Source organism: Phyllobates terribilis, unplaced genomic scaffold (genome assembly GCF_046119375.1).
Source record: "Phyllobates terribilis strain yellow unplaced genomic scaffold, ASM4611937v1 Scaffold_11__3_contigs__length_659146591, whole genome shotgun sequence".
Classification (NCBI taxonomy): Eukaryota; Metazoa; Chordata; class Amphibia; order Anura; family Dendrobatidae; genus Phyllobates; species Phyllobates terribilis.
Genome location: NW_027362771.1, coordinates 333,863,059 through 333,890,170, shown reverse-complemented (window position 1 = coordinate 333,890,170; position 27,112 = coordinate 333,863,059). Strand labels below are relative to the sequence as shown.

General features: G+C 47.1%; 1 protein-coding gene across 3 annotated transcripts in view; it reads left to right on the top strand.

The window, feature by feature from the left end:
* Positions 1-361: 361 nt before the first annotated feature.
* TLN2 (talin 2) overlaps positions 362-27,112 on the top strand; it is a 261,616-nt gene continuing 234,865 nt past the window's right edge. For all 3 annotated transcript variants that reach the window (XM_073652730.1, XM_073652729.1, XM_073652728.1), the window contains exon 1: positions 362-492. The gene's annotated coding sequence lies outside the window, so the exon portion shown is untranslated. The remainder of the gene's footprint in view (positions 493-27,112) is intronic.

Below are 27,112 nucleotides of genomic sequence, written 5' to 3'. Positions count from 1 at the left end.
ACATTAGTGCCACCACTACTACCCCGCTGGAGTGGGGCAGTAACACATTATGGCGCACACCAGCACCCACTTTTCCACTGCTTTTTGCACTAGAATATTTGGGTCAGTTTGCATCATTAATTTAAAACTTTCAGGGATCAATTTTCCAAAGTGTGAAGAAATCCCAACCTGTGGGATAAAAACAGATCAATGATGATCTCCTGGTCACAGAGAGCACTGTCCTAAAACTGGTGGACTAGATGAGATGATCCATCCAGCAGCTAGAGAGAAGCCATGCCAGCCACAAGATGGCGCCCGTTGCTATACCAACAAGACCCCTCAGTGCCCGCCAATCATGCTGCGGCGTGATGTGACCACCTTGCTCTCTCCCCCACCTCCAGATTTTGCGCGCATGCGCATTATATGGTCAGGGGGGTCGGGCAGCGCATCGGGCGGAGAGGCAGCAGGGGATGGAGAGGGAGTGACCTGGGGTCCGGCAGGGATTACGGCCGGGTAAGTGGGTGCTGTGTGCGGCGGTGGTGGAGCGCAGACTGCAGGGCAGGATGGGAGCTGTGTGGGGTCTGTAGGTGTGGAGCCGGGCGAGCGGCACGGAGGCTATGTAGTCATCAGTGCGGAGCCGCACATGTGCTGCTTGTATCGGAATGTCCACTGCGGGCTGCTGCCTGCTATGGGCGTGCGGGGGTCGGCTCAGCCAGCCTGCATGCACCCAGGCACTTGTATGGGTGCTGTGATCCTGCACAGCTAGTGGCATGGGTGCTGTGATCCTGCACAGCTAGTGGCATGGGTGCTGTGATCCTGCACAGCTAGTGGCATGGGTGCTGTGATCCTGCACAGCTAGTGGCATGGGTGCTGTGATCCTGCACAGCTAGTGGCATGGGTGCTGTGATCCTGCACAGCTAGTGGCATGGGTGCTGTGATCCTGCACAGCTAGTGGCATGGGTGCTGTGATCCTGCACAGCTAGTGGCATGGGTGCTGTGATCCTGCACAGCTAGTGGCATGGGTGCTGTGATCCTGCACAGCTAGTGGCATGGGTGCTGTGATCCTGCACAGCTACTGGTATGGGTGCTGTGCCCACTGACTGGCATGGGTGCTGTGATCCTGCACAGCTAGTGGCATGGGTGCTGTGCCCACTGACTGGCATGGGTGCTGTGATCCTGCACAGCTAGTGGCATGGGTGCTGTGCCCACTGACTGGCAAGGGTGCTGTGATCCTGCACAACTAGTGGCATGGGTGCTGTGTCCTCTGACTGGCATGGGTGCTGTTATCCTGCAGAGCTATTGGCATGGGTGCTGTGATCTTACAGAGCTGCTGGCATGATCAGTTCATGTACCATGTCCCCATCTGGCTGTGATCCCCCTGGAATCTGTACATCCCCAGGGGGCCATTCTCCAAGCTGCCCTTTCCCATGTACACATGCTCCCTATGGGGGATGGCGCTTTCTGCTCACATCTGTATATGCTCCCTGTGATGTCAGACATGGGGACCTGGGCCACCCTTCTACTGAGTGGCATCGAGCCTGTGCCAATGTACTGAACATTACACCTATACTACAGCCCATGTGATGAAACTTTCTCTAAGTCGTGCTTCCTGGCATGTCCTACGTGAAATCCCTTGTACGAGCCCCAGTCACTGTGTAGGAATTGATCACCTGAGCGTTCTTCTCTAAAAGGATACTACAGTAAATAAGTCCTTTTTTGCTCTGTAATTATTCATTTGCTAGTTTCCCAGACTCTGTAATGAATAATTCCCACTGCTGTCCTACTTTCTAGGAGTGTCTGAATAGTTTGAGTTGCTGCCTAGCAATAGGTGGCACTGCCAGCCTGTGACGGTGCTGGATTCTCCCTGGTTCTGGGCTGCCCTGGTGGTGGCACTTACTATAGAGCAGTATTGCAGACCCCCAGCTCTCCTGCCCCCATGCATTACATAGACCCTATGGCTTAGAGTAGATTCTACTGGAACGTTGGACCTCAGTGTTCTCTGATGTCAGATGTGCGGTTTGTCCATAGTTATCGATTTGATAAGTAAAAGTGCTGTTAGGTTTTATTTAGTTTAGTGTCCGGTTCTTACAAGTTTCATTACCTTATAGAAGTTTACCTGCTGTGTATTCAGTGGTTAGATGTCTGCTTGCTTTGTGTCGCCACCCAATGGCGACACTACATACTTGCCATTTGTTAGGAATCATCACTGTGCTCCGTAGAACTTTATATCAGTTTTTGCTGTAGCCATTCAGTGGCTGTTCTCATAGTGGCTGGTAGCCTGACAGCTCCCACCCAGTTTCTCAGTCATTAGGCATGTTTGGTCCTGCAGGGGGATAAATGGCTAGGAAACATGTCTGGGAAACACTAAATATTAAAGGGCACCTGTCACGTCCTAGCTGCTATCTACACTGCCCCCAGTGCTTTGTTAGTGCATCACTAATAAGTTTTTTTCATGAAAATCGGTGGTAGTATAATGATTTTATAACTTTATATACACTTTGTCCTACCTGCTCGTATTCAGTCATAGAGGTGTGATTCTCTCATTCAGTCAGTGCTGCCACTGCGCATGTATTTGAATATTGCTTCCGGTGCTTCCCGGCCCCGTCTCTGTGCACTGCGCCGCAGGGTTCTATTGCGCAGGTCCTGGGGAGTCACTGTCACTTCCTGGCGCCTGCGCAATAGAACCGTGTGGTGCAGTGCACAGGCAGACGAGGCCGGGAGGAAATAAAGCGCCCTCTATGTGCTCATGCCCGGGAAGTCAGGGAGCACAGTGCTCGTCACAGGGCCCGGTGACGTGCAGGGGAGGGAATATGATAATTAAGCATGTGGGTGGGGATTTCAGGGAATAATAAACATATAGGTGGGGATTTATTGGTGTCCCCCAGACGCCAAGCCTGTGCAAAACCGAGTTTATAAAAACAGATTTCTCTGCAATCAAACCTCTACTATGGGCCATACAGGTATGTATAGATTTACTTTTCTATACCCTGGATGCCCATAGTAGAGGTCTGATAACTCCAAAGTAGTGACAGATTCCCTTTAAATAGACCTAAATAATTGAGCTACTCTCACTCGATGCAGTTGTTTTACATGTTTTTTTTAGCCATGAAATCGCTCTTATTTCTGCTGTGCCGCACTGGGGGTTATTGCTGATGGTACGTTTGCTGTACAATATTAGTCAGTATTGGCCATGTAATACTGAACTGACCCTTGATGCTAATTATTCTTTTTTTTCCACATTGGCCAGTGTTATTTATTTGGACATTTGCTGAATATGGCACGTGGTTTCTATTTTCAGCGGCCGAATCAGGAGACAAAATCCTTATAGCAATTCCTTGTGAACTAACCACCACAGGGTTCATGTTCATCTGTCCTGTCTTGGTATTCTGCTACTATGTATTAGATTCTAGGCAGTGCTGCTCCTAGAAGACTGGAAAGCTACTTGACTTTAAGGCTGTGTGCCCACTATGCGTTTTTTTAAGCGTTTCCGCAGCGGCAGTTCCGTTGCAGAAAAGCTTAAAAAACGCATGGTAGAAGGCCTGCCATGTTCCCCAATGATAATCTGCATGTGCTGTGCACATACTGCTGAAATTTCCGCTGTGGATTATCATTGCCGAAAAAAACGTAGCACTACCAATTATTTTGAGCAATCGCAGCGTTTTCACCGACATTGACTTTTCAATGTGCGGATGGTACCCGGGTCTGGAGAAGAGGAGGCTCTAATCCAGACCCGTGTACCATAGTACCTGTAAAAAAAAAAAAAAGAATTAAAATAAAAAATATACATTATACTCACCTTTCGATGGCCCCTGGTCTCCATAGCGATCCGTTCTGGCTCCCCAGCAGCTCGCGATGGTCTAAAAGGACCTGCCATGACATCATTTAATCATGTGACGGGTCACACGACCGCTGACGTCGGCGGTGGCGTGACCTGTCACATGACTAAATGACGGCATGGAAGGTCCTTTTACACAACTGCGAAACACCGGGAAGACCGGACGCATCGGATTAGTGTTGAGCCACCCCCGTAGTGTTCGAGTTCGGTTCGGTTCGTCGAACACCCGTGTGTTCGCCGAACTGTTCGTCGAACTGTTCGTCGAACACCTTCGAACACCGTTAAAACCAATGGCAGGCAAACAAAAACACATAGAAACACATAGAAAACACCTTCAAAGGTGTCCAAAAGCTGACAAACTGCTCAGAAGACACAACTAACACATGGAAAAGTGACAAGTACATATAGTCATGCGAAAAGAAAAGAGGTGGAGGAGTAAAAGGAGGGGGAGACACAGATATAGGCATGTCATGCCCTTCTAAAATCCAAAAAGTGAGAAGCCGAGACGGCCAGTCCGCTCCTGCCCGTGCCACCTCCGTGTCGCCGGGTTTGTGCCAGAGCCGCGGTGAACCCTGACGGCCAGCCCCCCTCTCCCAATACTGGTGCCTGTCCGCTGGTGGGTCGAGAGAGCCCCCCTGTGGTGGAGGCAGCTCTAAGCTTTTTAATTTAAATTGTCCCTCTAATTTGAATGAATACACTTTAAATCCATTTACAAGGATCTATTGGAGGGCAAGTCTCATGCCAGCAGCCGCGTAATTCCAGCTCCAGTAGCGTCCACTAAAGCTGCTGCAGTTAAAAAGCTTTTATAAGGATCGAGCTCGGCTGTCCACCGCAAGGCATCCTAGTGCCAGTCCCAGCCCCTATGCCTTGGGGTGCCTCCTGATGCTCTTCACTAAGTATCCCGTGGTCCCGAAGCATTTCCTTTGAAAAAATTAAGTGTCCAAACTACAGGTGGTGTAGCTTGCTTAACAGCCGGGATAATCCGCTGACTAGCAGACACTGCTACTAGGCACAAAGTATTTCCTGGGCTAGATGCAGTTAAAAATTTGTAAGTAGATACTCTCGTTGGATGCTGAGAAAGCATTCCATAGAGTCTCCTGGCACGCCATATATGATTCTCTTAAAAAAGCTTGGGGTAGGGGTCTAGGGGACCCTTTTATAGCCAAAATCACGGCCCTGTATCACAATACGTCACCTAGGCTGAAGATAAATGGAACTGTAGCACCGAGGGCTCGGTTGCTACAGACGTATTGCACCTCACCCAGAGGTGTGATATCTCACTCTCAGATAAGGATGGAGTGTGGATCAGGACCCGACACCTGCATGCATTACACCACATTGCCGTGGGGCAGGGCGACCAATATGCCCCTGAGATGGGCACGACAGTCCCTGTCCCTGGCTGGAGTGGGGGGAGGGAACACTGAGGAAGGGGAACCCTGCAGTGCAGGAGCAGGGAGGAAGCAGTTCCTGGGTGCATTGAGAAGGGAGTATAAAAGGTGGGCACCATCTTAGTTCAGTGCAGAGAAGTCTGAGCAGAAGTGGCAGGGAGCAGGGGCTCTGCATGAGCTTTGCTCCGGAGGCGGGCCTAGTAACAGAGGCCCAGGCCTGCAAGAGGGAGAAGGAAGGAAGAGGAGCGGAGAAGGCTCCAGGAACGAGGAATGAAGGGATCCCAGGGGTGCGGACGGGCGAGTCGCCACCGCACGCCCGAATCCACCTGCGTGGAGGGGTCAGGCCAAAGGGGGAGACCGGTCCCCGAACTAGTGGAGGCAGGAAACGACCCTCAGCTAGAAACCGGAGGCTCTGACATTTTATGTGGCGCAGCCCCTTGCTCCACCCGCTAGGAAGGCACCACATAGGGTCAGGGAAACTGGCGCCAAGTTTACCAAGAGGAGGCCCGAGGCAGCCGGACAGAAGTGTTGGTAAGAAAGGCCAGACAAAGGACACACAAAGGGGGTCCTGTGAAGCGCTCCAAAGTTATCTGGGAGTTGTCTGAGCCCCTCACCTGGTGAGTACAGTACGACGTGGGCAGCCGTTACCTGCAGACGTGGTCTGGATAATAAGAACTGTGAGTAAAGGCCCTGAACTGCATCACTGACTCCGTGTCGTTACTGCTGCTGCCTTGCACCATCAGCCCCATCCTCCGCATACACTGCCCTGAGGCTATACTCCTCCCGTGGGGAGTTATGCTACGCTCTGCTGCACCCACAACACCAGCCTTAGCGGTCTGCCCTGTAGCGGCGGTTCACTCTGACCGCAATCCACGGGTGGCGTAGTCGGACATTTAAACATCAAAACCACATAAATAGTTCCGCCACTGGTTTGACCGCCCTGAGCCACGGAACCGGATCGCCGCCACGAAGACTACAACCACCAGCATCCACCAAAAAGGGTCCGGCTCCGGGTGTCCCAAGGCCCAGGGGGTGCGTCAGAACATTTTCATCACCTTTCACAATCACCAATGGGACAAGGCAGGGATGTCCTCTGTCCCCTCTCTTATACATCCTAGTGACGGAGCACCTGCTCTCATCAATTCGCCATAACCCCAATATTAGGTGGATTGAGGTGGGAGGCACCGAGTACAAGTGCTCTCTATTTGCTGATGATGTCCTAGTATATATCACTCAATCACATATATCCATCCCTGCTGTTATGGCTGAAATAGATCACTTTGTTACATGGTAAAATTTTAAAATCAATGCAGCGAAGTCTGAGGCCCTCGATGTCTCCCTCCCTAAATCCATATAGGATTCCATCCAGTCCAACTTTCCCTTTGCCTGGCCCTCACAGGGTATCAAATACTTAGGAATTCCTATTCATAGAGACCTCTCCCATCTATGTTATCTTAATTTTGGGCCCTTTATTGAACAATTCCATACAGACCACGGTTGGCAAGTTAGAACTGTAAGATTCACTACGTGAACCACTGGTGTTTTGTGGAAAAGCACATGTACACCGCGTTCCAAATTATTATGCAAAAAGTGTTTAGGAGTGATAAGGGAAGAATTTGTTTGTTTGTCAGTTAAACTCATTGATGGTGATGTGTGTCAGGGCTCTTTATATCACTGTAAGCAATTGCAGACACCTGTGCTAATTAGTTTGGCAGGTGTGTCCAATGAAAGGCAAGACTACTTAAGAAGGCTCTCTCACATTATTAAGCAGCCTACATTTTCTGCCAAAATGGGAAAGAAAAAGGATGTGTCGGCTGCTGAGAAGCAACAAATTGTGGAGTGTTTAGGTCAAGGCATGACTACAATCAACATTGTGCGATGATCAGGATGAAGTGTCTTGGCAATCAAGAAGTATGTAGCTGATTCACAGTACACACGTGTGCGTGCTGATAAGGGCAAATTGAGGACTCTTTCCTACAGGCAATTACGTCAGGTTGAAAGAGCAGCGGCAAAAAAGCCTTGTCATAGCAGCAGACAAGTTTTTGAAGCTGCTTGTGCCTCCAACGTCCCCCGAACAACAAGATGCAGGGTCCTTCAGAGGTTTGCAGCTGTGCATACGCCATCCTGTCGACCTCCTCTATCCACTTCACACAAGCAGAAACGGCTCCAGTGGGCCAAACATTACATGAAGACTGATTTCAAAACTGTTTTGTTCACGGATGAGTGCCGTGCAGCGCTCGATGGTCCAGATGAATGGAGTGGAGGATGGCTGGTTGATGGACACCCCACGCAAACACGGCTACAGCGCCAACAAGGAGGAGGTGGAGTAATGTTTTGGGCTGGAATCATGGGGAGAGAGATTGTCGGCCCCTTTAGGATCCCTGAAGGCGCTAAAGATGAACTCCATAATGTATGTGGATTTTCTCAAACAGCACTTCCTGCCATGGTTCAAGAAGAAGAACCGTGTATTTCACAGCAAGATCATTTTTCTGCATGATAATGCACCATCTCATGCTGCACATAAAACATCTGCATCTCTGGCTGATATGGGCATAAAAGGGGACAAACTTATGGTGTGACCCCCATGCTCCCCTGACCTCTACCCCATTCAGAACCTTTGGAGCATCATTAAAAGGAGTGTCTATGATGGCGGGAGGCAGTTCACATCTAAGCAACAGCTCTGGGAGGGTATTCTGTCCTCATGCAAAACAATTGAAGCAGAAACCATCCAAAACCTGACAAATTCAATGGACGAGAGAGTTCAGAAGCTCCTTTTGAACAAGGGGTCCTATGTGAAAATGTAACATCACCTAGAATAAAGTTTTGAGTTGAAAACTGTTTGATTTCAGTTTCTAACAACCTGCTAATGCTTATAATTTCAAAAATGACCATTTTTTTGGTCTTTATTAAAATGAAAAGGTTGATCGAAAAGTTTGGGGGATCTAAGAGTGTGGCAACCCAGTAGTCATGATTACTTCGAATTCTGACAATATGAGGGTCATGCTGCAGGTAGTGCAGCAAGAAGGCACTTATGTGTCTTGCGCATCTCGGAGCCCCAAAATTATTTTCCGGGCTAGATGCAGCTAAAAATTATTTTTAATTTTAAATCTGGTGAAGCTTATTATAGATGGCCTAATAGGATCAGTGCTGCACACTGCTACAAAGCCCAAATTATTTTCCAGTCAAGATACAGATAAACATGATTAGTAATTTGAAAGCTTAAAACGGTTGGTAGGGTGATTTTAACCAATCATCAAGCTTTTACTCTCCCCAGGATGACACAGGGGTAGAAAAGTCGTTCCGGATCCATGATTTGTTCATCTTTATGAACGTGAGTCTGTCTACATTATCAGTGGAGAGCCGCGTGCGCTTATCTGTCAGCACACCACCAGCAGCGCTGAACACACGTTCAGACAGAACGCTGGCTGCGGGGCATGACAAGATCTCCAAGGCGTAAGTGGCTAGCTCCGGCCATTTATCCAGATTGGAAGCCCAAAAAGAGCAAGGGTCCAGTGACACAGTCGTGGCTTCAATGTTTACTTGGAGATACTCCTGTACCATCGTCTCTAGGCGTTGACTATGTGTCAGACTTCTTGTCTCCTGTGGCCTTGCAAAGGATGGGCTAAAAAAGTGGTGAAATGATTCCGCAAAATTGATGTTACCAGCAGATACTGTGGTTCTGTTACGGTTTGAGTGCTGAACACTTGACGGTCCCACGGTTGGCAAGTTGGAACTGTGAGATTCACTACGTGCACCACTGGTATTTTGTGGAAAAGCACATGTAAGATTCTGCAACAGTCTCTGCTGATACTCCTGCATGCGTGCATCCCTTTCTATGGCAGGAATAATTTCTGCAAATTTTACTTTTGTACCGGGGATCTAACAGTGTGGCAACCCAGTAGTCAGGATTATTTCTAATTCTCACAATTCGAGGGTCATGTTGCAGGTAGTGCAGCAAGAAGGCACTCATGTGTGTTGCGCATCCAGGAGCACCAAGTCCCTGTTGTGTTGGTGGCGAGGTAACAATCATGCTTCCTTCCTCTGTCCTCTCCCCCCAACCTCGCACAACAGAAATGTGATCAAGGTCTCCCTCATCTGATGAGTCTTCCATCAGTTCATCCTCCACTTCTTCCTGGGCTCCTGCACCTTCCTCACTAGTTTGGCTGCTACCATGCGCCCTGGTAAAATCATCTCCCCCACCCTCGCATGCCTGCCGCCCTGGTGCTGCCGACCGTCTGGACCTTGCAGATGTTAGCCCTTCCGCATACAACTCCTCCTCCTCTACTTCCTCCACCTCCTCTTGTGCCACCACCTGACTCCGAATTCTGTTTAACATGTGCTCCAGCATGTAAATCACCGGAATAGTCATGCTGATAATGGCATCGTCAGCACTAAACATCTTCGTCGCCATTTCAAAACTGTGCAGAAGGGTGCATAGGTCCCTGATCTGAGACCACTCCTCCAGCGTGATTTGCCCCACCTCTGAATCTCGTTGGCCCAGGCTATACGTCAGAACGTATTGCACCAGGGCTTGTCGGTGCTGCCACAGTCGCTGCAACATGTGCAGAGTTGAATTCCACCGGGTAGGCACATCGCATTTTAGCCGGTGACGTGGCAGGCCCAACGACTTCTGTAGAGATGTAAGTCGCTGAGCTGCGGGATGCGAACGGCGGAAGTGAGCACACAGCGACCGTGCCCTCTGCAGAAGGCCATCTAGTCTGGGATAGTGGGCTAAAAATTGCTGGACAACCAGGTTCAACACGTGAGCCATACAAGGCACGTGTGTGACATTGCCCCGGCGAAGGGCCGCACCCAGGTTTGCAGCATTGTCGCACACGGCCTTCCCTGGTTTCAGGTCCAGTGGAGACAACCATTCATGAAATTGGTTCTCCAGAGCTGACCACAACTCCTCAGCTGTGTGACTCACATTTCCCAGACATTTCAATGTAAAAACCGCCTGATGACGTTGAGCCCTACTGCCAGCATAGTAAGGAGGTGTGCAGGATCCCTTCTGCGCAGTTATAAAGCTTGTGGCATGACCAGACAGGCTTTGGGTGCAGGTGGAAGACCGAGAGGAGGTTGAGGAGGCAGAAGCAGTGGAGGAAAAATGACATAAAGAGGATTGACGCACAACTCGTGGGGACGGCAAGACTTGGACAGCAGCCCCTTGTCCTGCTGTCACCATAGTTACCCAGTGCCCAGTCAGCGACATGTAACGCCCCTGTCCATGCCTACTCGTCCAAGTGTCTGTGGTGAAATGCACCCTGTCACACACAGAGTTTCTCAAAGAAGCGGTGATGTTGTGTGCGACATGCTGGTGGAGCGCAGGCACACCTTTCTTTGAGAAGTAGTGCCGACTGGGCATCTGGTACTGGGGCACTGCGACGGACATAAGGTCTCGAAAATCCTCTGTGTCCACCAGGCGGAAAGGCAGCATTTCTGTAGCCAAGAGCTTGCAGATGGTGAAATTCAACCTCTTAGCTTTCTCATGGCTAGGAGGAAATGGTCTTTTACTTGTCCACATCTGAGGGACCGAGGGCTGGCTATTGTGCTTAGACGGGGTTGATAAGGGTGTCCCCGGCAAACTGCCGGTCTGTGAGGAAGATGCAGGCGGACATGTTAGGTTGCCTTGATCCAAAGGTGGTGCTATCGATGTCGGACAGCGCTCAAGACCAGCTGGTGTTACCACCTCCAAAGAAAATGATGACCTGCCAATCACGCTGGCTGTTGCGGGTAAAGAGGTGGCAGGTCTGCGCCCCAAAACAGGTGTGACTGCTGTCCCCCCAGTCACAGAGGATGAAGAGGCCGCGGATGCACAAGATATGGCAGACGGTGGTTGGCCCGGCCGGCTAGACCGCATTGTAGCACACTGAGCTTCCCACTGCAACTTATGCTTCATGTCCATGTGCCGGTTCATGCATGAAGTACTCAAACTATGTATTTTTTGGCCTCTACTTAGCTTTTGCTGACAAATGTTACAGATAACACGAGTTGGGTCATCTTTATCGATCTGAAAAAATGCCCAGGCTATGCAAGGCTTAGCACCCATGCGACCTGAAGAGCCACCACGACTTGTGGTGAGAGGCAGAGTTGTGTTTGAGGATGCAGTTGTTGACGTGCTTCCAGTACTACGTCTCTGTCCAGGAAGGCGCAACCTGACCTCGTCGTCACTAGCATCTTCCTCCACCTCCTCTGCTGACCTCATCTCTTGGCTGACTGTGGGTTGACAGTAAGTGGGATCTCCGACCTCATCATCATCACCCTGTGCGTTATCACACCCGTCGTCCTCAGAGCCAACCTGTTCCTGCCCTGACAAAAAACTAAAGTTGTCGCTCCAATCAGGTATTTGAGTCTTATCATCGTCTTCCTCATTGTCTCCACCAACAGGAGTTACAGTTTGGGAATGAGGGTCTACATTATGGTCAGAACCTTCTGCGTCTGGTCCTGGATCCGACTCATAAAGATTCTGGGCATCAGTGCAGATCATTTCCTCGTCTGGATTCACAGAAGCGCTGGAGTCGACCTCTGATTCCCAGGCTATAGTATGAGTAAACAGCTCTGCAGACTCAACCATCTGTTCTACCTCATACTCAGACGGGCAGCTGGAGATTTGGGAGCTGTGAGGAAGCAAGTGCGATTTGGGTGACACCTTTGAGGACTGGAGTATTTGTGATGTTGAAGTTGATGTGGAGGAGAGCCCACTTAAAGGAGCACTTGATATCCGTTGAAGCACCTGCTGTTTTTGTGCCTCATCTGGAATTTGTAGCGATTGGCGTGGCCGTAAGAAAGGGATCTTATCACATTGTCCGCTAAAAGAAGTAGACATTTTAGTTTGGCTGGAAGATGGTCTTTCTTCTGCACCTACCCCACGGACACAACCTTTTTTCCCCTTCCCAACACGCCTATTCCCCTTTCCACCAGCAGCAGGCCTTTTTCCACTCATTTTGGTGGTTAACTAATTCACAACTCTGGAGTTGTTTGCACAAAAAAACAATGGATGGTAACCGAGCAGAGCTGAGTGGCCAAACTGTGGTATTAGGCCAAAACTATTGGCTGGGTTAGATGCAGAAAAAAAATATTTTTAATTTGCAACCTGATGGAGGTCAGTATAGATGGACTAATAGACCAAGTCCCACACACTGCTAGAAGCCCAAATATTTTTTCAGAGCTAAATGAAGAAAAAAATTATTTTTAATTTGCAACCTGATGGAGGTCAGTATAGATGGACTAATAGACCAAGTCCCACACACTGCTAGAAGCCCAAATATTTTTTCAGAGCTAGATGCAGAAAAAAATTATTTTTAATTTGCAACCTGATGGAGGTCAGTATAGATGGACTAATAGACCAAGTCCCACACACCGCTAGAAGCCCAAATATTTTTTCAGAGCTAGATGCAGAAAATTTTTTTATTCAATTTGCAACCTGATGGAGGTCAGTATAGATGGACTAATAGACCAAGTCCCACACACTGCTAGAAGCCCAAATATTTTTTCAGAGCTAGATGCAGAAAAAAATTATTTTTAATTTGCAACCTGATGGAGGTCAGTATAGATGGACTAATAGACCAAGTCCCACACACTGCTAGAAGCCCAAATATTTTTTCAGAGCTAGATGCAGAAAAAAATTATTTTTAATTTGCAACCTGATGGAGGTCAGTATAGATGGACTAATAGAACAAGTCCCACACACTGCTAGAAGCCCAAATATTTTTTCAGAGCTAAATGAAGAAAAAAATTATTTTTAATTTGCAACCTGATGGAGGTCAGTATAGATGGACTAATAGACCAAGTCCCACACACCGCTAGAAGCCCAAATATTTTTTCAGAGCTAGATGCAGAAAAAAATTATATTCAATTTGCAACCTGATGGAGGTCAGTATAGATGGACTAATAGAATGATGCTATGCCCAAAAGATTTTACTTCACTAGGTGCAGTAAAAAAATTGGTATTCTATACACAGGTGGTATATCTTGCAACACAGATAGGCTACTCCACTGACTAACACACTCTGCAATAGGCCAAAAAGGATTAGCTTTGCTAGATTCAGCCAAATGCTGTGAAAAAAACTTGCACAGCACTGGCACAGACCTGCCTGGCAAAAACTGATAGGAACTGATGTAACCTAGTCCTGAAAAGGACTCCAATTACAATTAGTCTTTACTCCCACAATCTATCTATTTAAGAGCACAGACCTGCCTGATAAAAGTCGTAGGAAATGCTGTAACCTAGTCCTTAAAAGGACTGCAATCACAACTATTCCCTACTCCCAAGCTATCTGTATATTTGTGCGAAAATTGGCTTGAAATTAACAAGGTATAGCGCACACAGCAACAGCGGTGCCGTCTAACACGCAGCTGCAGCAGTGAGAAAATGGTGGCGACGGGGAAAATGGCTTGGTCTTATAGGGCAAGGACATGTGACATACACTGCCAATCACACATGCCCTTGCTTGTGTGAAAAAAAGCACTTCGCTCCGTGTGTGCGCTGCTGATAGGCTGACAGATTGCACCTCCCCACTGCAAATGCGGGAAAGAGAAAAAAAAATGGAGATCTTCATTGTTCCTGCAGAGATCCATCCCCTGCCCCTCCCCCCGCCCCGCTGTACACTCAAACTGCGTATTAACATTAATTTTCATCATTACTGAGAAAAAATCCAGTTATGATTTTGGTGCACGAACAGTTATCGAACATAACCTCGAACAGCCGAATTTTTCTCAAATTGTTCGTGTTCGCCGAACGGCTCGAACACCGCCCAAAACAGCTCGAATTTGAGATTGGCGAACAGTTCGAGTAGAACAACGCTCATCTCTACATCGGATAAGGAGATTTTTATTCTTTTTTTTTTAACTAACTTGGTCACACAATTTAAATCCATGCCGGTTGCATGGATTTATATAGTGTGACCAAGTTGTCAAGCACTTTCCAAGTGATGCTAAAATCGCTTGGAAAGCGCTTGACAACCCGCATGCAGAAATGCATGTGAAGAACGCTTCACATCCGCTTGTCCCTGGCAGGAAAAACGCATGTACAATCCGCATGTACAATCCGCATGCGTTTTTTCTGCCAGGGAGATGCAGAAACGCTCAGGAAAAATCCGGAGCATTTCTGCATCGTGGGCACATAGCCTGAGAAATATTAGGCCTTGTTCACACTTTGCGTTTTTTTGATGGATGGTTTTAATGAGTAAAAAAAAAATGCTACTTTTCATAGTACCATCAAAGTGAATGATATTTCTGAAATCTCATGCACAATCTGCTTTTTTTTCCTTGCAGATTTGTACCATCCAAGAGTTTTTTTTTCAAATCTTTCAGCATTTTTGTTGCTTTTTTTTCTCCCATATTTATATTTCTGTTTCAGTTTATGCATGTAATTGGTGCTAAAAATAATTTTTGCTATTGGGTTTCATTAATCATTTTGCACCATTTGCCTCCTATAGCCTCCATATTGCAGTCTACTGCTGGCTGTAAAATGAGGTAACTAAGAATTTGTCATTCAGCCCGCTATGACAGTCTGATATGAAGCTGGTAACCTTAAGGCTGTGTGCCCACGATGCGGATTTAACGCATTAAAAACACTTGTTAAGTTGTCTGCCATGTTTCCCAATGATAATTCGCATGTGCTATGCACATGCTGCGGAAATTTCCGCTGCGGATTATTATTGCAGAACAATCCGCAGCACAACCATTTCTTGTGCTTAATAGCGGCGAAATCGCCGCCATTGAACTGCATAACATTCGTGCGGATGGTACCCGGGTCTGGAGAAGAGAAGACTCTCCTCCAGACCCGGGTACTATTAGTAAAAAAAAAAAAGAATTAAAACTTAAAAAAAGTATATACTTACCTTTCCGGTGGCCTCCAGTCTCCTCTCCGGTGGCGTCCTCTGTCCTCTGCGTCCCACGGTGTTCTGAAAGGATCTGTGGTGACGTAATTTAGTCGTGTGATGGTCACGCTACCGCTGACGTCGGCGGTCGCGTGACCTGTCAGCTGACTAAATGATGTCACCGTGGGTCCTTAGAAGACGCCACTGGAGAGGTAAGTATAATTTTTTTATTTTTAATGTTTTTTTACTATTGATGCTGCATTTAAAGCAGCATAAGTTGGTCACACAATATAAATCTATGCCGGTTGAATGGATTTATACTGTGTGACCAACTTGTCAAGCTCTTTCCAAGTGATGCTCAAAATCGCTTGGAAAAGTGCTTGAAAAAACGCATGCAGAAACACTTAAAAAAATGCTTCTCTCTGGCCTAAAAAAACGCATGCAGAAACACTTAAAAAACACTTCTCTCTGGCCTAAAAAAACGCATGCAGAAACACTTAAAAAACACTTCTCTCTGGCCTAAAAAAAACGCATGTACAATCCGCATGTTTTTTTTCTGCCAGGGAGAGGCAGAAACGCTCAGAAAAAATCTGCATCAATTCAGCATGGTGGGCACATAGCCTTATCTGTTTTGTTTTCTGAGCTCCTCTCAGCTGATTTATGACCTCAGACCACATCAAAGTTAAATGTGCAGAGAAACAAAGAGCTTGTACAAGCCAAACAGTACATTTTTAAGGAGACGCAAATGCACCCTATGTGATAGATGGGGCTCATCAAATGTGATTGAAAGTCAATTTCATTCATCTGAACGGGTGTTTGATGCCAAGCAGATGTTTTTGTAGGGCAGATGCGAACATTTCTGCAAAATACATGCACGATGAAAAACAGCAAACTGATAAGGCGATGCATGGCAGACATAGTGTTACTTAAAATAAGCAATCAGTATGGCGTGCTGAAGCCTCTCCTTGTATTATAAAATTGGGAACCAATTTTTGTTACGGACACTAGTCAAAAGTCTCCTCTTTTCACAATCTTTATTAGCTTTAAGAGACAGTGGACCTGGTAAAAAAAATAAAAATCAGACATAAAGAAAAACCGAAAGTGCTCTGGAAGGTTTTTTTTGTGTAGTTCTAGATTAACCCCTTCATCCCCGGGCCATTTTCGTGGTTTCATTTTTTGCTCCCCTTCTTCCCAGAGGCCTATCTTTTTTTTTTTTGGCCAATATGGCCATGTGAGAGCTTGTTTTTTTCGGGACATGTTGTACTTTTGAATGACACCATTGGTTTTACCATATCGTGTACTGAAAAACGTGAAAAAAAAAATTCTAAGTGCGGTGAAATTGCAAAAAAAGTGCAGTTCCACAGTTGTTTTTTTTTTTTTTTACCATGTTCACTATATGGTAAAACTGACCTGCCATTATTATTCTCCAGGTCATTACAAGTTTGTAGATACAAAACATGTATAGGTTCTTTTGTATTTAAGTAATGATAAAAAAATTCAAAGTTTGTTAAAAAAAAATAAAATCGCCATTTTCTGAGACCAGTAGCGTCTCCAATTTTCGGGATCTGGGACCGGGTGAGGGCTTATTTTTTGCGTGCTGAGCTGACATTTTTATTGATAACATTTTGGGGTAGTTACGATATTTTGATTGCCTGTTATTGCATTTTATGCCAATGTTGCAGCGCCCAAAAAAAATTTATTCTGGCATTTTTTTTTCTTTCTCGTTAGGCCATTTACCGAACCGATTAATTATATTTATATATTGGTAGATCGGGCGATTCTGAGCGCGGCAATACCAGATATGTGTATATTTGATTTTTTTTTTTTATTGTTTTATTTTGAATGGGGCGAAAGGGGGTGATTTAAACTTTTTGTATTTTTTTTTATATTTTTAAAATATATTTTGAAATGCTCACTCGCTATGAGCGCCGACCGCTGGGCATCCTGGTAATGACAACCGCAGGGGTCTCCTGAAGACCCTGGGTTGTCATGCCAATTCATCGGCGACCCGCGGTCATGTGACACAGGGAGCCGATGAACCAGACTTATGACATCCTTCCACCATGGCCATGTTAAATGCCGCTGTCAGGGATTGACAGCGGCACTTAACATGTTAACAGCCGCGGGTGGATCGCGATTCCACCCGCTGCTGTTAGGGGCACATGACGGCTGTACAGATCAGCTGTCATGTCCCTGGAAAGGTGCGGGCTCTTCGCTGGAGCCCGTGCCAAAGGGAGAGACACGACATGAGCTGTACATGTATGGCGCATGTCAGAAAGGGGTTAATGTGTGCATTTACACTGGCCGGAAGTGCGAAATTGTAGCCGGTCAGTGTATAATTGCAGACAAATAAGTTTTCCGGTATTTAAAGGGAATTTGTGACCAGGTTTTTGCTATGTAATATGAGAGCGCCATGATGTAGGGGAAGAGAGCCTGATTATAGGGATGTCATTTACTGGGCTGATTCAATACAATCCGTGTTTTATCAGGACAAGCTACCTTGTGCCTCCTAGTCCAACCACATCCCCAACATAGACTGGTAGCCTTTGGTCTGTATATAATGTGCACTTTAAGCTGCCAATCAGTGGTGGGGATGGGGTTACACAGGGCTCAGCATTCTGAGCTCTGCTAGAACTGCAGTAGAGAAAACTGTGATTCTATCATAACTGCTGCACCCACATGGTACATTGCTGGAATCAGGGTCTCTGTTACTGCCTCATGCTGCTGTCAGATTACATGACAAAAAGCTTCTGACAGATTCCCTTTTAAAAAAAAAAAAAACTGGCTTGATGCAAGGAAATTGCTGGAAAAAAGTAAATACAATCTTGTTCAAACCCCCACTTCTCCAGTGGATTTGTTCTAGTCTTCACTGTTGGTGTTTTGGTTACTTCCCTAAAGTGATTACGTGCGGTCCATGTATATAACCCTGAGGTTAGTGATTGGCTGCCGGGGTCAAGTACATGTATGGCACATCATCACTGTAGGGCCAGTAAACAAAGACCCTAAGACTGTGTGCCCACAATGAGTTTTTGACTCTGCCGCTGCATATTTTTGCTGTGTCATAAACGCAGCATCAGTTTTAGCAAAGTGGATGGGATTTATAGAAATCTCCTGCCCACTGTGCTTTTTTTACTTGGAGTACACTTCCGTGCGGCGCGTGCTTCCGATCCGCAGCATGTCAGTTTCTCTTACAGGTACTCTGAGTTTTATGTGCAGATTTTTCCCATAGAATTCCACTAGATGCGGTAACAATACACATGAGCTTTTAGTGCGTTTTCGCAGCAGAAATGTGACAACGCATGTTACCTGCACGTGACTGTGTCCAAGCCAAATACCAGGAAGTATCAAAAACAAACCAGCTTTATTTAAAATATGACATACCAAGCAGTGACACAAAAGCAGCGATTAAAAACGTAATGAAAAAAACACAAGTAACTTAACTTAATAGGTGCAGAAATTCTGTAAGATCAAACTCACCAAAAGCTTATTGTGGGAACGTAGCCTTAAACTGGCCATAGATATTAGATCATACACGTCAAACTTTGGCCTTGGGCCAAATCTGGGTGGTATTATTTAGCCTGAGACGCCAGAACCACCACCCTATGTGGGACCCATTATTCTGTATGGGGGGCTGTGTTGGGCCCATTACTCCCTTTGGGGGGGGGGGGCTGTGTTGGGCCCATTACTCCCTTGGGGGGGGCTATGTGGGGCCCATTACTCCCTTTGGGGCGGGGGGGCTATGTGGGGCCCATTACTCCCTTTGGGGGGGGGGGCTATGTGGGGCCCATTACTCCCTTTGGGGGGGGGGGCTATGTGGGGCCCATTACTCCCTTTGGGGGGGGGGGCTATGTGGGGCCCATTACTCCCTTTGGGGGGGGGGGCTATGTGGGGCCCATTACTCCCTTTGGGGGGGGGCTATGTGGGGCCCATTACTCCCTTTGGGGGGGGGCTATGTGGGGCCCATTACTCCCTTTGGGGGGGGGGCTATGTGGGGCCCATTACTCCCTTTGGGGGGGGGCTATGTGGGGCCCATTACTCCCTTTGGGGGGGGGCTATGTGGGGCCCATTACTCCCTTTGGGGGTGGCTATGTGGGGCCCATTACTCCCTTTGGGGGGGGGGCTATGTGGGGCCCATTACTCCCTTTGGGGGGGGGGCTATGTGGGGCCCATTACTCCCTTTGGGGGGGGGGCTATGTGGGGCCCATTACTCCCTTTGGGGGGGGGCTATGTGGGGCCCATTACTCCCTTTGGGGGGGGGGCTATGTGGGGCCCATTACTCCCTTTGGGGGGGGGCTATGTGGGGCCCATTACTCCCTTTGGGGGGGGGCTATGTGGGGCCCATTACTCCCTTTGGGGGTGGCTATGTGGGGCCCATTACTCCCTTTGGGGGGGGGGGCTATGTGGGGCCCATTACTCCCTTTGGGGGGGGGGCTATGTGGGGCCCATTACTCCCTTTGGGGGGGGGGCTATGTGGGGCCCATTACTCCCTTTGGGGGGGGCTATGTGGGGCCCATTACTCCCTTTGGGGGGGGGGCTATGTGGGGCCCATTACTCCCTTTGGGGGGGGGCTATGTGGGGCCCATTACTCCCTTTGGGGGGGGCTATGTGGGGCCCATTACTCCCTTTGGGGGGGGGGCTATGTGGGGCCCATTACTCCCTTTGGGGGGGGGGCTATGTGGGGCCCATTACTCCCTTTGGGGGGGGGGCTATGTGGGGCCCATTACTCCCTTTGGGGGGGGGCTATGTGGGGCCCATTACTCCCTTTGGGGGGGGGCTATGTGGGGCCCATTACTCCCTTTGGGGGGGGGGCTATGTGGGGCCCATTGCTCTGTATACTGGTTGGCAGCGACTGTCCCAAGTTTTTATTTGTGGCTCTATGTGTTTTGAGTTTGACATCCCTGCATTAGATAGCTGTTGACCTAACCATTGTCCTGTAACATGGTAACATAGTTTTTAAGGTTGAAGGAAGACTAAGTCCATATAGTTCAACCCATAGCCTAACATGTTGATCCAGAGGAAGGCAAAAAAAAACCATGTGGCAAACACCAAGCTCCACATTGTGGAAAAAAAATTCCTTCTCAACTCAATACGACAATCAGACTAGTTCCCTGGATCAACGCCCTTATCAAGGAATCTAGTATATATAACCTGTAATATTATACTTTTCAAGAAAGGCATCCATGCCCTTCTTAAATTTTAGTAGTGAATCACTCATTACAACATCATGCGGCAGAGTTCCATAGTCTCACTGCTCTTACAGTAAAGAATCCACGTCTGTGATTAGGATTAAACCTTCTTTCCTCCAGACGTAGAAGATGCCCCCTTGTCCCCGTCTCAGAGTAAAAAGATCAGTAGAAAGGTCTTTGTACTGTCCCCTCATATACTTGTACATAGTAATAAGATCACCCCTAAGCCTTTGTTTTTCCAAAGTAAATGACCCCAAGTGTAATAACCTGTCTTGGTATTGCAGACCCTCCAGTCCTCTAATAACCTTGGTTGCTCTTCTCTGCACCCTCTCTAGTTCAGCTTTGTCTTTAGAGTAGCACTGGTGTAAGACATTATAGTAACATCAGAGTTGCACCCATACTGCTAAAAAGCACCATACACATTAGGTTAAGGTTTGCTGAGCCAACCATCTTGCGTGTATAGGATCCCCCTTGTTCTCCAATGATAATAGATGTGGTGAGGGGGAAGATGTGGAATTGACATTTCTGAATTCAAAAAATCCTTAATATTCTCCTGGAAGATGAGTCTCTGCTCAGCCTGGCTTTCATGTGTATGGAGGACTTGTAAGAGACTGCCAAGGTTTGTATAAGGACTCATTCAGACGTCCGTTTTTCAAAGATAAAACAAGTATGGTACCTATTATAGTCTATGGGACTGTTCACATGTCTGTGTATTTTTGTGGACCAAGTGCACATAAAACAGAGACATGTCCTATTTTAATTGAAGTCACGGAACAAACTCACTAATGCAAGTCTATGGTTTGTGAAAAAATTGGACAGCACTCGGATGCCAAGCTGCTTGATAGCAGAACCTTGGTAAACCTCAATTTTTTTTTTAATATGAAAAAATCTGATGAATCCCTGATGATAAAAATTGAAAGATGGCGGAAAATTTGATCCAAAACACAGATGAAACCAAGACCATGTTTGCGAGAAAAATTGCTGAGGTTTAAATGACCGGTAATGTGAATGGGAACCTTTTTTAGTGTTATTCCGGTTCTTCTCACTTCTGCATTGGGTGGTGAGCACCAGTGATGTCAGAGATGTCTGCTGGCACAATTGTGGAAACTGCAGATAACGTGCACTTTTCCTACTCCTCAGAATTAGAATCGGTGCACTGTACCTGCCGATCGTGCATGTGTCCCAGCAGGTATCTAAAAACCGATGACACGTGGATGGTAAAAATGAAGCAGATGGAAATTGTATCCAGGACACTGATAAAATTGGTCTTGTATTGTGCAGAAGAAGAAAAAAAGACAAATAAATTTGGCCTAAGTAACACAAAAAAACATAAATTCATCAGATTTACCAGCCTCAAGAACAGCAAATTGACAGGACCTCAGATAAAAGCTCTCACAAGTGATCATAGAATCATAGAATCATAGAATGGTAGAGTTGGAAGGGACCTCCTGGGTCATCTGGTCCAACCCCCTGCTCAAAGCAGGATTCACTAGATCATCTCAGACAGATGTCTGTCCAGCCTCTGTTTGAAGACGTCCATTGAAGGGGAACTCACCACCTCTCGTGGCAGCCTGTTCCACTCATTAATCACCCTAACTGTCAAAAAGTTTTTTCTAATATCTAATCTGTGTCTCCTCCCATTTAGTTTCATCCCATTGCTTCTAGTCTTTCCTTGTGCAAATGAGAATAAAGATGATCCTTCTACAATGTGACAGCCCTTGACATATTTGTAGACAGCTATTAAGTCTCCTCTCAGTCTTCTTTTTTGCAAGCTAAACATTCCCAAATCCTGCAACCGTTCCTCATAGGACATGGTTTGCAGACCAGTCACCATTCTGGTCGCTCTTCTCTGAACTTGCTCCAGTTTGTCGATGTCTTTTTTAACCCCTTCAGGACCCAGCCTATTTTGACCCTAAAGACCTTGGCATTTTTGTCAATTCTGACCAGTGTCCCTTTACGAAGTAAAAACTCTGGAACACTTCAACGGATCCTAGCGATTCTGAGATTGTTTTTTCGTGACATATTGGGCTTCATGTTAGTATTAAATTTAGGTCGATAATATTTGCGTTTATTTGTGAAAAAATCAAAAATATGGGAAAAATTTTGAAAATTTTGCAATTTTCAAATTTTGAATTTTTATTCTGCTAAACTAGAGAGTGATGTGACACAAAATAGTTAATAAATAACATTTCCCACATGTCTACTTTACATCAGCACAATTTTTGAAAAAAAAAAAATTTTTGGTAGGAAGTTAGAAGGGTTCAAAGTTCATCAGCAAATTTTCTTTTTTCCAGCAAAATTTGCAAAGCCATTTTTTTTAGTGACCACATCACATTTGAAGTCCCTTTGAGGGGTGTACATGACAGAAAACACCCAAAAGTGACACCATTCCAAAAACTGCACCCCTCAAGCTACTCAAAACTACATTCAAGAAGATTATTAACCCTTCAGGTGCATCACAGGAACTAAAGCCACATGGAAGAAAAAAATGAACATTTTTATTTTTCTAACAAAAATTTTCTTTTAGCCTAAATTTTTTAATTTTCACATGGGTAACAGGATAAAATGCATCCTAAAATTTGTTGGTCAATTTCTCCTTAGTACACTGATACCTCATATGTGGTCATAAACCACTGTTTGGGCACACGGCAGGGCTCAGAAGGGAAGGAGCGCCATTTTACTTTTTGAATGGAAAATTAGCTCCAAAAGTCAAATTGCGCTCCTTCTCTTCTGAGCCCTGTCATGTGCCCAAACAGTGGTTTACGACCACATATGAGGTATCAGTGTACTCAGGAGAAATTGACCAATACATTTTAGGATGCATTTTATCCTGTTACCCATGTGAAAATTAAAAAATTTAGGCTAAAAGAAAATTTTTGTGAAAAAAAAAGTACTTTTTTGTTTTCACAGATCATTTTGTGAAGCACCTGGGGGTTCCAAGTGCTCACTATGCATCTAGATAGGTGCCTTGGGGGGTCTAGTTTCCAAAGTGGGGTCACTTGTGGGGGAGCTCCACTGTTTAGGCACATTAGGGGCTCTCCAAACGCAACATGGTGTCCGCTAACAATTTGAGCCGATTTTCCATTCAATTTGTTAGCGGACACCATGTCGCGTTTGGAGAGCCGCTGTGTGGCCAAACATTGGAGCTCCCCCACAAGTGACCCCATTTTGGAAACTAGACCCCCCAAGGCACCTATCTAGATGCATAGTGAGCACTTGGAACCCCCAGGTCCTTCACAAATTAATCCGTAAAAATAAAAAAGTGTTTTTTTTTCCACTTTTTCATTTTTATGAATCAATTTGTGAAGCACCTGGGGGTTCCAAGTGCTCACTATGCATCTAGATAGGTGCCTTGGGGGGTCTAGTTTCCAAAATGGGGTCACTTGTGGGGGAGCTCCAATGTTTGGGCACACAGCGGCTCTCCAAAAGCAACATGGTGTCCGCTAACAAATTGTCGGCTCAAATTGTTAGAAGACACCATGTTGCGTTTGGAGAGCCGCTGTGTGGCCAAACATTGGAGCTCCCCCACAAGTGACCCCATTTTGGAAACTAGACCCCCCAAGGCACCTATCTAGATGCATAGTGAGCACTTGGAACCCCCAGGTCCTTCACAAATTAATCCGTAAAAATAAAAAAGTGTTTTTTTTTCCACTTTTTCATTTTTATGAATCAATTTGTGAAGCACCTGGGGGTTCCAAGTGCTCACTATGCATCTAGATAGGTGCCTTGGGGGGTCTAGTTTCCAAAATGGGGTCACTTGTTGGGGAGCTCCAATGTTTGGGCACACAGCGGCTCTCCAAAAGCAACATGGTGTCCGCTAACAAATTGTCGGCTCAAATTGTTAGAAGACACCATGTTGCGTTTGGAGAGCCGCTGTGTGGCCAAACATTGGAGCTCCCCCACAAGTGACCCCATTTTGGAAACTAGACCCCCCAAGGCACCTATCTAGATGCATAGTGAGCACTTGGAACCCCCAGGTCCTTCACAAATTAATCCGTAAAAATAAAAAAGTGTTTTTTTTTCCACTTTTTCATTTTTATGAATCAATTTGTGAAGCACCTGGGGGTTTCAAGTGCTCACTATGCATCTAGATAGGTGCCTTGGGGGGTCTAGTTTCCAAAATGGGGTCACTTGTTGGGGAGCTCCAATGTTTGGGCACACAGGGACTCTCCAAACGCAACATGGTTCCAATTTGTTAGTGGACACCATTGTGTAGTGTATGTCAGGTTGGTGTGCGGTGTGGTATATTGTAGTGTATACACCACACACACACACACACACACACACACTACAACACACACACCAACCTGACATAGCCTACTAAGCTGAGTACGCCCTAGACTGGGATGAGTGGGACGGGCGGGACATTTTGTGTGCTGTGTGCGTGTGTAAAAAAAAAAAAAAAAAAAAAAAAAAATCGAAACTTTATTATAGTGTGAGTGTACGTACGTGTGTGTGTGTGTGCTTGGTGTAACCTTCTGCAGTCACGTGTGGGGGCTGTCAGGCGTAGGGGGCTGTCAGGCGTAGGGGGGCTGTCAGGCGTAGGGGGGCTGTCAGGCGTAGGGGGGCTGTCAGGCGTAGGGGGGCTGTCAGGTGTACGGGGGCTGTCAGGCGTACGGGGCTGTCAGGCGTAGGGGGGGGGCTGAAGAGATGGAGGAGCCAGCAGCTGCAGCAAGGGGGGTGATCACTGGGGCAGGAGCCGGCAGTAGCAAGGGGGGTGATCACTGGGGCAGGAGCCGGCAGCAGCAAGGGGGGTGATCACTGGGGCAGGAGCCGGCAGCAGCAAGGGGGGTGATCACTGGGTTTGCGGGGGGGGGGGATGATCACTGGGATGGGGAGTGAACACTGGGGACAGGGGGGGTGAACACTGGGGGGGTGAACACTGGGGACAGGGGGGGTGAACACTGGGGACAGGGGGGGTGAACACTGGGGACAGGGGGGGTGAACACTGGGGACAGGGGGGGTGAACACTGGGGACAGGGGGGGTGAACACTGGGGGAGGGGTGATTATTGGGAGGTGGGGGGTGATATCACTGGGACTGGGGGATGGTGGGTTTGATCACAGGAGCAGGGCATTTACACTGAGCCTGCTGCTGCTGTGATCACAGTCCACCGGCTGTCAGAAGGAGAGCAGCAGCCGGTGGATGAAGACGTGGGAGAGGGAGCAGAGGGAGCGGAGGTCGGGGTGCAGGTATGCAAGTGGAGGGGGGGGCAGGGTGGAGTGGAGGGGGGGTCGGGGGGGAGCGGGGGCAATACTACCTGATGCAGATCAGCGGCGGCAGCAGGCGATCAGCGGCGGCAGCAGGCGATCCACGGGGGGGCAGCTGCAGAGGGTCCACGGGGGGGCAGCAGCAGAGGGTCCACAGGAGGCAGCAGCAGAGGGTCCACAACGGCCGGCACCCGATCCATGGACGGGCAGTTGCGGCCATCATTAAAAACTCCCTCCACATCTGATTGGGGCTAGTATCCATGTGACGCTAGCCCCCCAATCAGATCTGGGGGGAGGGGGGGACAGAGGTGACACTCCCCCCAGCCAATGGCTGATGCTGTAAGCATCAGGCCATGCCCAGATTTAAATATTACACCAATTTTCATTGGTGAAATATTTAATTCATACCGATTGGCAGTTTCATTAAAAGTGAAAATGAAACAGCCAATCGGAGGGGTCCCAGGCACGGGGGGGTTAATCCACCCCCCGGGGGGTCGACTTCAGGATGTCCAGTTGCAGTAGCAACTGTGACACCTGAGCGACCCCGCTCGCAGGCGCTGCAGGGGGTCTTTCCCTCCATGTCACAGACGCTGTGACATGGGTCGGGAACGAACTGTTTTCCATGTCACAAACGGTGTGACACGGGTCGGGAAGGGGTTAAAATGTGGTGCCCAAAACTGTACACAGTATTCCAGATGAGGTCTGACCAAAGAGGAGTAAAGACCGATAATGACTTCACGTGATCTAGACTGTATGCTTCTGTTAATACATCCCAGAATTGTATTTGCCTTTTTTGCTGCTGCATCACACTGTTGACTCATGTTCAGTCTATGATCTATTAGTATACCTAAGTCTTTTTCACATGTACTGTTGCTCAGCTCTATTCCTCCCATTCTGTATATGCTTTTTTCATTTTTATTGCCCAGATGTAGTACTTTGCATTTTTCCCTGTTAAAAACCATTCTGTTGGTTGCTGCCCACTGCTCCAGTTTATTTAGGTCTTTTTGAATCCTCTCTCTCTCTTCTCTAGTATTAGCTATCCCTCCTAGCTTTGTGTCATCAGCAAATTTAATCAGTTTACCCTCAATTCCTTCATCTAAATCATTGATAAAGATGTTGAACAATACAGGTCCCAGGACGGAGCCCTGTGGTACCCCACTTGAGACATTCATCCAGCTGGATGTGAAGCCATTTACGACCACTCTTTGAGTCCGATCACTAAGCCAGTTATGAATCCACCTAACAGTTGCCTGGTCCATTGCATACTTGGTCATTTTTTCAATAAGGATGATGTGAGATACTTTGTCAAATGCTTTGCTGAAGTCAAGATATACTATATCTATAGCATTTCCCTGATCCACCCAGTCAGTGATTCTGTCATAGAAGGAAATTAAGTTAGTCTGACATGACTTGTTAGTTACAAACCCATGCTGACTCTGGTTAATCACTTCATTCTTATCCATGTACTTACATACATGTTGTTTAATAATTTGTTCAAAGATCTTTCCTGGTATAGAAGTCAGACTCACCGGCCTATAGTTCCCTGGGTCCACCTTCTTCCCCTTTTTGAAGATAGGAACAACATTTGCTCTTCTCCAGTCTTCTGGGACTTCTCCTGTTCTCCAAGAATTTTCAAAGATTATGGAGAGTGGTTCTAAAATTTCTTCTACAATCTCCTTCAGTACTCTGGGGTG